Raw genomic sequence first — 10,904 nt, 5'->3', positions numbered from 1 at the left:
AAGCAGAGGCGCAGCGCTCCTATAGCTAGTACGTGGTAACTCTGGGGTTCAAACCCAGATCTTCCTGCTTAAATGAAACTCTCTTTCTGCCACAGCATCCTGACCCTCCCTGGCATGACATTCATGAAAATTTATACGAAATATATAAATATATGATAGAGTCAGCAATACTCCAGGCAGGTAGCAAGCACTGGGGTATTATTTGGGAAGGCCAAGACTCTTGCTTTGGCCACAGCTCTGACAGAATGCTAAGGAAAAGAGAAGATGTTTGGGCCCTAAAATCCTGATCCCCTGGCCCTGGTTCTGGAAAAGACTCGGGGTATAAAGAAGTAAGGTGGTAGGAAGTGTCGTATCAAAGCAAATCTTCCGTAGTCCCTTCACTTTGATTTTACAGAGACGTGTGGGAAATATAAGTGAGTGATTGCTTCTAAAACGTCTGAAGCATCAAGACATCCCAGGAAAGCATTAACCCAGATGTCCAGAGGCTCACTGAAGTGAGCCATGAATGGAAACCTGTGGAAGCTCGTTTTCTTATCACTTTAACTTCTCCATGGCTGGGCGACGCTAAACTGAGAATGGCACGAACCCTCGCAGGGCCTTGGGAGATCACATCTGCTGCAGAATGACATATTTTGAAATAGCAATCAATGTTTTTCCTCCAGTATCTCCCCTTGTTGTTTTGGCCCTTTATCCTGTGTCCCATTTTTCAGGGAAGGGAAGGTGACAAAAGAGCCAAGGAAAAGAATATCTCTCCTTGGAAGGTAATGAAAAGAATCTTGATGTAAAGGGCTTCAGAGAATGTGATGAGAAGAACAAGGCTCCCTGTCCCCCGGACTGAGCAGGGGAGGGGTGTTGGAGAATAGATACGAGCCTGGATGTTGGTGGGTCCCTGCGCAGGAGGGACAAACTAGAAATGTGATTTTTTTTTTAAGTGGCATATGTTGGGGTTTGAGAGGAACTCAGAACCCATGCCCTTTCCCACATGGAGTTCTGAGGTGGCGAGATCCCGGAGAAGTGGCCGTGCAGCGTGCTAGACAGGGCCTTAGACAACCTTTTGGCTCCAAGCCCCAGCATGGTGTGGGAGCAGCACAATCTGTCTTTTGCACCCAAGAGCAAAATGTCAAGAAAGCCACAGTTACTATGTTTGTGATTTTTAAAAAAAGATTTCAGAATATGCAGCCGAAGTGGGTGATTTAGGTAAGCTATACCCCCGATGCTACAAGTATTATCTTAGTCAGCGCAGGCTGCTATAACAGAATACCATAGACTGCATGGCTTAGACAACAGACGTTTATTTCTCACAGTCCCGGAGGCTGGAAGTCAAGATCAGGCTGCCAGCATGGTCCAGTTCTGGTGAGAGCCCTCTTCCAGGCTGCAGAAAGAGCAAGCTGGCTCTCTGGCTTCTTATTAGGGCACTAATCCTACTCATGAGGGCTTTATCCTCATGACCTAATCACCTCCCAAAGGCCCCACCCCCAAATACCATCTCATTGAGATTAGGTTTCAACATATGAATTTTGGGGGGACACACTTAGTCCATAACATATTCTAATCAAGAATGTACAATCTAAGGATGTTCTCCTAAACGGGAGAACCAGAGTCCACAAGAACTTCTGTATCTGCCTCTTGTTTGATAATGAATGCTTTGCTAATTCGTATGCTAAATTTCAGAAATGAAATTGTGTTGGTGAAAACAGCAGCCTGTCTACTATCACGATGCAAGAGAGACACGGGCCTCCCTGAAATCGAGACAGGTGCATTGGCTTACTTAGACATTGTGGAGACACTGGTCACCCTGAGTGGGCAGGGTAAAGAATCTAGGGAGACTGGCCTGCAGGCTCAGGACCTTGTTGAGCCTGTCACTTTAACAGCCCTTCCTCCAACCACAGGATCAGGAGGCCTTCTGCAATCTTGTTGCTGACTCTAAAGAAAGAGAATCCTACCTTTAAAATATCTGCCTGGAGGAGTGATTCTTTCATACAAGCTGGTGGTGGTTGAGACAGAGCCCTGGGGTGTCACACACTAGGGGCCAGAAGGTGTGAACTGTTTTGGATCTGCCCTTTGGTTTGCTAAATTTTGGATGTTCTGCAAAATTCAGTCTCAGCCAAAAGTAGGTTTACAGTTGTGAGTATGCAAAACACAGAGGATTTCCTTGTACTGTTTTCCACACAAACAACTGTAAACCTACTTTTGCCCCACCCTATAAGTTGATAATCAAGTTGTGAGGGAATGGCCAACGCTCACCCACTTTAAATTTTTTACTGACAGCAAATATCGATCAAAAGAATTTAAGTATTTACTTAATGTCAGTATGCAAAAATTGTTGATCCTGAAGAGGCTCTGCAGGCTTGAGCTGGAGGCCTGCTCCAGCCCCTCCATCCCACCCTGAGCGCTGTGGCTAGGTGACCCCAAACTAGAATGCAAACCTGGGGAGGAGGGAGTCCATGCTTAATGGCCTGGGAGTCAGATTCTTCTTCTCAAAAGGAGCTTTTGGGGAAGACAGTTACATTCCTGCACATGTGAGTTCTGGGCTCAGAACCATAGTATCTACCATCTATAAGCCACATGTCCTGGGAGAAAACTGAACAGAATTACTGTGAATAATCAAGAAGCAAGGCCAAAATGCCGGGAAAGGAAACGCTACTTCCAGACTATAAATCCCCAACAAGCCTCTCCTCCAATTGTGAGAGGCTGAGGCGGTGGTGCGCGGGTAGGCTACATAGCCTCTCAGGCAGCGAATAAAGAGAAACTGAATTTATTTAAGGAAAAGGGGGTGGGGGATGGGGCTATCCAAAGGGAAGGGCTACACAGCAGTGAGTCAAAGAGCATTGGGTCCACAATGGCAGCAAAATATACTCAGGACAGTGAAACAAGGAAGAGCACAGGAGAACAACAGGAGAGCCGAGGCTGGGCTGCTTTGGCTCACTGAGGAGTCAGAGAGAAGCGGGCCTTGGAGACAGGTTCAGGGGATTAGCCCAGGATGAGCTGCCGCTGCCCACTGCTCCCCTCCGTGCAAGTGTCCTGGGGCCCCTTTGGAGGGATGGAGATGGGGCTCCTGTGCTCAGCCTAGTGGAGAGCTAGGCGCTGAGTCCTTTGCCCTGAGCCTGTTTCTCTCTCTCCTGCAGGAGGAAATCTTAGGGGAGGTCTCAGGGCAGTGTCCCAATAGAATATTCATCAGCTCTCCAGGTGTGTTCTTTCAGGGTCGAGGTCTATCCTGACTTGTTGGTGCCAGGGCAGGGGATCATTTGTCAATGTATCTGGTCCGGAGGCAGCCACAGGTGTCACTTGTTTGGTTTTGCTGCTTTCCTGGGCCTGGAGCTGAAATACAACTGAGGCCTAAAGGTTTTTTTTTAGGGAGGAAATGCTTAAGGGGTCTAAACTGCATGACCTGTGATATTCTGGGGGAGGACAGTTTACCCTGGGGACAAGGTTCTTGTTTTCCCAGTTTTGCCCCTTGTTAGGCATCCGGGGCTTTCTGCCCTTGTGAGTCTCTGTACCTGGCCCATCGTTCCTTGCTCTGCTCATGTCTAACAGATTGTAAGACCCTTTTCTTTCTTCTTGGGCTTTGTGTACATTGAAGGTGACAGTCCATTTTTCGATGATTTCAACATACAGCTCACCCCCACCTCAGCTGAACATCTCACTCTTCCAGCTCAATTCTCAGTAAGCAAGATAGAAACATATAAAGCAGCCTGTGTGGTAGAAGATGGGTACTATTTGAAGTCAGCCACACTTGGGTTCCAGTCCCAGCCTCACTTCTTGCTGCGAGCAGTGTAACCCTCAGTTTACTCAGCTACAAAATGAGGAATCCAGTTCCCAGGGGGTTGTGAGGATTCCATGAAATGCTTGTGGAAAGCTCTTTTCACACTACAAAGTGCACTTCTCATCTCAGTGCCCAAGCTGGCAGTACATATTGAGTAGCTAAAGGATTGGTCCTTGTCTGTAAAATTAACTTTTTAAAAAATATATGTCTTTATTGATTTCAGAGAGAGGAAAGGAGAGGGAGAGAGAGAGACAGAAACATCAATGATGAGAGAGTCATTGATCAAGCCTGCAACCTGGCGTGTGCCCTGACCGGGAATCGAACCCCAATCGCCTGTATCCTAGGTCGACACTCAACCGCTGAGCCACGCCCGGCCAGGCTGTAAAATTAACTTTTAAAAAGACTGAATTGGGTGCCCCTCTGGCAGTCTGCTTTAGCCTTGAGGACAGATAACATTTATCAAGCTCCCGCTATGTGCCAGGTACCCTGGAAGTGCTAAAATGAATGAACCCAGGAGGTGCTGCTGTGTCACCCCATTTCACAGATGAAGGAAACAAGTCACTGAGGGGCTGAGTAATGTGCCTAGGATTCCAGGGCAGCAGTCTGCCGGAGCCCTGTGTTCTTTACCACCACGTTAAGTAGCAGTTGTCTGTGACTTGTCTGTTTCTATCATTAGAGACAGAGATCAAGGAGTGCCTGGAAAAGCAGGCGCCGAAGAACCATTTGTTGAATGAGGTGTTTGGTGCAGAGTGCCTGGCATACAACCAGCCCTCCTCTACCGAATGAAGAGCAGAGCCCAGGAGCCCCACGTGGAAAAGGGATGATGAAAAGTCATCCTTATTGATGGATGGGATCATTGAAGCGTAGCCAGGGCATTTGTACTTTTTCAACAGATTCAAGAATCTCACAGCTTTGTCTTCTCATGGGCTCATTAAAGTGCCTTGAGAACTAAAAACAAATGACTGCAAAAACAAGCAAATAGCAGAGAAAAAAACTGACCTTTAACCCAGCCCACCTGGTGACCTCAGTGTGGGCTGACAACTCACCTGGTCTCCAAGGAATTTCAAAAATCTGGCCCAGCACCAACTAAAAACCCATAAAGAGATAAAGGGGATTATGAAGCCTAATAGGGAGTGCAGGTCTTTTTTATCTGGGGTAGAAAAGCCGAGGGAGGGTCTCAGGCCTTTTTGCTCCACCTGAGGCTCACAGGAGTCCAACTTCATAGCCAGAGAGGTGAGACAGACACAGTTTAGGCTGCAGAGCTACAAACTCATTAGGGGACAGTTAGGTGATGTCAATGAGTGAAGCAGGTTCGGTGGGTGCCGGGGAGGGGAGCGGCAGAGTGCAGGGTCCTCAGCTATAGCCCCTACTGCCTCTCAGGCCTGTTGTGGCCAGAGCATAGATTTCCCAAGTAGTTAAAATCCTGACTTGCATGTGAAAGCTCTCATATTAGCAAGCAAGTCCAAAGCAATTTAAATCACGGTGAGTCAAACTAAATACATCTACAGGCTGGAACTGGTCTGTAGCAGGCCACCTCAAGAATCGGAAGCCGTCATGAAGCACACCAGCCACTCCCAGGTGGAGTCAGACTGTGGCAGTGCTGAGAAGCAGGCGAGGGGACTGCTGGTGCTGCTGGTCGGCTAGAGAGAGGTGCGTGGTTTTGGGCAGGGAACGCAGGCTGCACTGGCTCACGTTGTCTGTGGCACTGGTGTCACCTAGTGGACTTTTCAGGAAGTGCCCTACGTTTAGACCTCCAAGTTGAGTCCTGCAGAGGCCAGAGGGTGGGGGTAGGACCAGGGTGACAAGTAAAACCCAGAGGCAAAGCAAATCAGATGAAATGGAAGTGTGTTTTGGATAAGCTTGCACCCAAAGCTGCAGTGGGATACCGAGGTAGGGTCAGAGGGAAATCAGCCGGGCTCTGTCTCGCTGTTTTCTTAGGCCGCCCAGTCCTCCTGGACTAAGTCTGTGGTCAGAGCTGATAGATTCTGCCCCTCCATTCCGGGAGAGGCCCCCAGAGCCCAGAGCCCAAAGGCCGGCCCGGAGTGGGAAATATAAAAGTTATGAGTGGAGTCATCATCTTGGAACCTCCAGCCTCATTTCTGTAAGCCTCAGGAGAAATTAGGCAGGTGGGAATCCCAAATCAGTGTTTGTGCTGAGTTTATCCTGTTTCGTGAGGGTAACATCTGTGTTTATAGTGTTAAAATCCATTATCTTGTGTGTGCTTGTCAAGTTATTTTAATATTTTTTTCTTCAATTTTAAGATCACTTTTCATCCCTCTATTCTTAGAAAAGGTCAAACTTTGTTTCTACAGTTTACAAACCATGCTGCATCTTAGCAGAAGTGTCTTACTAAAGCCTATTTGCTTGAGGACACCTGTCCCAGATCCTCAGAAAGCACCCCTCCCACGTTGGGCAACACCTTGCTCAGCAGGCATTAGCACTTGGGGTTATGCCTCTGTGCAGTCTCGTGGGCCTGGGTTTTGTCTCCCCGTGGAAAGTTTCTTAAACCAGGGGGCATAAGTTTTGGTTTCGGTTTTTCCTTGAGGCCCCACGTAGGCATTGCACACACGCTTTAGCTATGGACGCTCAGCTTTCCTTTCCTAGACACTGAACCCTCAAGCCCAGTCACCAGTATTTTTCTATCATGGTTACTGCTGTAAGATCAGGGCGGCAATAATCTTGTGTAATAATCAGCTTGGAATACTTGCTTCATGACAGTATGTTGAGACTATTACTAAGCCAAATGAAACGTTTTGTTTTGGTGTTAGCTCTGTGTACTGAACAAAAAGTTCCAGATCTCTGGAAAATCGTTAGAAATACAAACACTCAGTAGAACACAAACAAAAGACCTTGGGTTTCTAGGTCTTCACTCCGTTGCTGATTTCCACTTTCAGAAGGGGCACTTTGGTCTCAAATTTGAGACTGTGCACTTGTAAGATGAAATGGGTCTGAGCGCGCTTGTAAAGGGGCCGTTAGGTGTATCATGAGCCCACTGTGGGGAGGGGAGTGCCTGCTTTGTCTGTTCTTCCCACCAGTGAACATCCACAGCCCTGAATGGGAGGCACCCCTGGTGTCAGGACGGCATCTGAAAGGCGTGTAGTGTTATTAACAGGCACAGCCCCAATACTGCAGGGCAAGCCGACGGGGGAGGAGGCAGAGGGGTCGCGCAGAGGGAATTCCGAAGATGGGTAAGAGTGACAACCTGGGAAACTTCCTGGAGGCCCAGCAGACTCCACTAGGCAGAAACTCCCCAAAAAACTTATCCCTGCTTGTCTGCAAGAACAGTGATGTAAGTAGGGGACGGAGACAGAGGGGAACTTTTAGAGTCCTTGTAGGATTAAAAATCCTATTAGGTGTGGTTATTTGAGATGAACAGGGACTGTCTTAACCCAGCTGTTCCCAGTAAGCAGCACTGATCTTACTGCTGACAGCTCGATCATTATTAAGCCGGAAAACAGCTTTCAGTGACTGAGAGAACTACAGAGAAAAGTTTTTAGAGTAACATCAAAATGGTGATTAAGCCACTGCCTTTTGCATTACCCATCCTCCTGGAAAGGAAGCTGGTCTGAGGACTTGAGGTCCAGGAGCTGCTGGGACCAGGGCCTGGCAATTCACCCCCTTCCCCGCCTCTCCACCAAGGGCAGGGAGGGATACAGAGGTCAGGAGTCAGATGGGAACCAGGAGTGCTGCAGGGGTGGGGCTCTCAGGGAACCCCCAGATGTGGAGATAGCACCAAGGCCTGCTGGCACCTCCCAAGACAGAAAACGCTCACACACAGCCAAGAGCGAGTAGCTGGCAATAACTGGGACCAGCATCATGATATAGTGACTTACACTCCTCATGAAGGTGGGCTGAGGCTTCTAGTTTATAAAATGGTAGCATGGGTAACAAAAGGGAGAACAAAATGTCATCAATTACTTGGATTTGATAGCACAGATGCACACGTAGGTTACCTTCCAGGTTAGGATTTGTATTCTACATCACTACCGATTGTTGCCAATGGAGTTCTGACACGAGGAAGGTGTATTCCTTTGTGGGAAGTTCTGGTTTATAAATAAGTCAAAATGGCCAGAGGATTTAGGTCAAGGTGAGTTTATTGTCCAAATAGCATTACCTAATCGCATCCAAAACCATTTCCAAATCCATCTTTAAGCTAGTCAGAACAACAGGTTACTATTTCTTAAAATCACTTAACACCGAACAGATAGGACCTCTTCAAAGGCAGCTGACTATACCATGTCACCATCATAACCAATAAAACATTTTCCAAGCTTCCTAAAAACCTTTTCATACTGATCATGCTACTTTAGCACTTGCTAGCATCCCGACCAAATAAACACCCACACCTCTTATAGAGTACATTGTGAGAGAATTACATTGACTCGATATGGCATCACACTCGTTTAAAGCAAAAAAAAAGTTATAATAATAATAAAAGAAGTCCAAGACAAGAAACTGTAACTGAGAGAGAGATCTGAGGTACATGATACAAGGGTAATGAACATAATGGAAAAAATCCAATGGCCCGGTGGTTTGCTGGTGATTTAAGAGTTGGCCAGCAATAAGAACTGAAACCCATTTAAAAAAAAAAAACCAACAACAAAAAGAAAACCCAAAAAACCCACCTTTTTTTTTTTTTTTTTTTTTTAAAGGACAGGCACCTGTTAAAATACATTGGATACTATAATGGCTACACTCAGTAAGGCACTTTTTTCCCCAAAGTAGGCTGCAGGCAAAGGAATAAATGATGCGGCTACAGCATGCACGGATACATTTGCTGATGGCTTCTTGGAACCTGAGCCAAGAATCGGATCTGATAGCCCAGCCAAGTCTAAAGTAGAGACACACAAACGTAGGAGAATAGTTCTGAGAAATGTAGGCTGAATGATGTTCTGGGTTTAGAGTCTAGAATCATGAAAAGCCACATGGCGTGAGGAAGTTATTAACATCCTCGAGTCTTCCTGCCCTATTTTGTACAAATGGACAAATGGCATGAGCGGCTCTTGAAAACTGGTCCAAGCCCACACCAGTAGAAGCCTGCACTCATTCTATAGCTAGTTTGTTGGCTTAAGGGGACTTTACTGTCTCAGCATTAATTTCCCTTTTAAAGCTATTCTCAGGGTTGGACTGTCTCAAAGATAAACAAAAGGAATCCTTTTGGCTTAGAAGCCCACTGGCTTACTCAGACTTCCTCCCCATCCCTACCTCCCATTCCCACACTACCCATATCATCTTCTTGAACTAGAAAATCATTATTTACATGACATAAGGTGCAAGTCTATTTCTTCTCCCAGCCCTGCCCCCTTAGGCCCATGGAGAGAAAATTCCCCTGCCCTCTTTCAGAAGTCATCCAATCCTGCCTAATATTCTTAACCTGTCCGTCCCAGAGCTCCCAGGGCAGTGTGGAGAGGCCCTAAAGGGGCTGGACTGCAGGAAAGCCAAAGCTCCCTCAGAAGCAAAGCCCACCCTGCTAGCGAGGGCTTTGCAGTCAGGGTAATGCAGTCAGGGTTGCTTCCTCCCCCGGCCGTGCCACTTAAGCCCCTGCGGGTTTCCGAGCCATGCGTGCCCCTGGTCAAGATGATAGGAGGCAGAACTGAGCCTCTTGTACAAAGCACAATAGACCAAGGAGGACCTGGCTGGAAGACGTGGGGAGCCCTTCTGCGGGGTCCTGGGGCAGTTCCAGCATAGACTCCTCTAAGAGCAGCCTGTTCTCTGAGGAGCTGCTCCCTCAGTACGTGGGACACCTTCTGCTGGGGGATCCATCCCCTGCTTCCACCTACAGGCTTCTTAGCTGATATGAACCCGCACAGAATTAAATTATGCTTAGCATATATTTTTGGCATACTAGGACTTTCCCCACTAGGATTTGGCCAAAATAGGGGAAGGAACAAAATTTGGCAGGCTAGGGGACCAACTTAGGCCCCACTGATGGAGAAAAACAAAAACAGAGAGGAGGAAGTAGAGATTTTTTTTGTTGTTGTTTAAAGGTAGAAAAAGATCAGAACAGGTTTGGAACCCCTTGAGCAGGAAGTGAAAAAAAAATAAATCACGAGAACTGAGCTTCTCCGAGACAAAATCTCCTACCGGGGAAACCAAGATCCAAGGAGAGGGTATGGGCCACTTAAACAATCAGAGTTCCTTCTTTTGTTTAAAGGAGAGGAAAGTCAGGAAAAGCCAGACAACCTAGCACCTTCCCCATCAGCAGCCTCACACCTAGCACACGAGGCCGCAGGACAGGAACTAGAAAAGGCTAGAAGGCCCCGGTGGCATCCGGGGGCTTCAGGAGAAGTGGAAAGCTACAGGCTGCCGGGAGCCTGTTGGCCTGTTTCCTTCCTTGTCAGGTTCTCTCACCTGCTGCTTCTCCCATCTGAGCTTAAGGGCTGGTGGGTCACTATGGAATAATTTGTGCCTCAATTTGTCTTTAGGCTCCAAGACACCCAAGAGCTCTGGGGACCACACCTCCTTCTGTTCTAGGGAACCCCTCAGGGCCCAGAAGAGTGTCCCGTGCAAAGTGGGCTCTTGATAAAAGACCGCCTGCTCAGCCTTCCTCTCCAGAACTTCAGCATTCACCACCCGGTACCCCACCAGAAACTCCCTAGAATTTAGGGTTATACTATCTCACCAAGTCCTGAACCCTCCTAAACACCCTGCGAGTCTCGCTCATTGGGACTCGCATCTCTGGAAAGCAGCAGCCTCACCATCTCCCTTCAACTACCATCCAGTAATCATCTGACCTATTTTTTCCAATCATGCCAATTCAATGCGATTTAAGCCTAGAAAACACTGAGTGCTGCTTAGCCAAGGACCTGGCCTTGCCGCCCCCGTCAGAGACAAGTGGGGGAACGCATCCCCGCAGCACTGCGCGCTGCAGACTCAGACCTAGAAGAACCTCTGTCATCACTGTGAACTGGGGATGCTGGCGTCAGGGAAGGACAGAAAGGGAAAGGTCCTTGCAAGATGAGAGGACCCTAGCGACGAAAGCCCTGCTTTGGAAAGGGCTGTAAGATGAGGGTCTCCAAGTAGCCTGCTGGAATTCTCAGCCTGTCTCCTGATACCTAAGTACAGTAACTTCTTGCCCACTGCGTAAATGTCTGTGCTGAATGTCTGCTGCGGGGGGAGGGAAATCTCTTGGTTCAATTGT

This window comes from Miniopterus natalensis, chromosome 2 (assembly GCF_054644295.1).
Source record: "Miniopterus natalensis isolate mMinNat1 chromosome 2, mMinNat1.hap1, whole genome shotgun sequence".
Classification (NCBI taxonomy): domain Eukaryota; kingdom Metazoa; phylum Chordata; class Mammalia; order Chiroptera; family Miniopteridae; genus Miniopterus; species Miniopterus natalensis.
The sequence above is the reverse complement of the archived record's forward strand: the minus strand, read 5'-3'. Positions refer to the sequence as shown.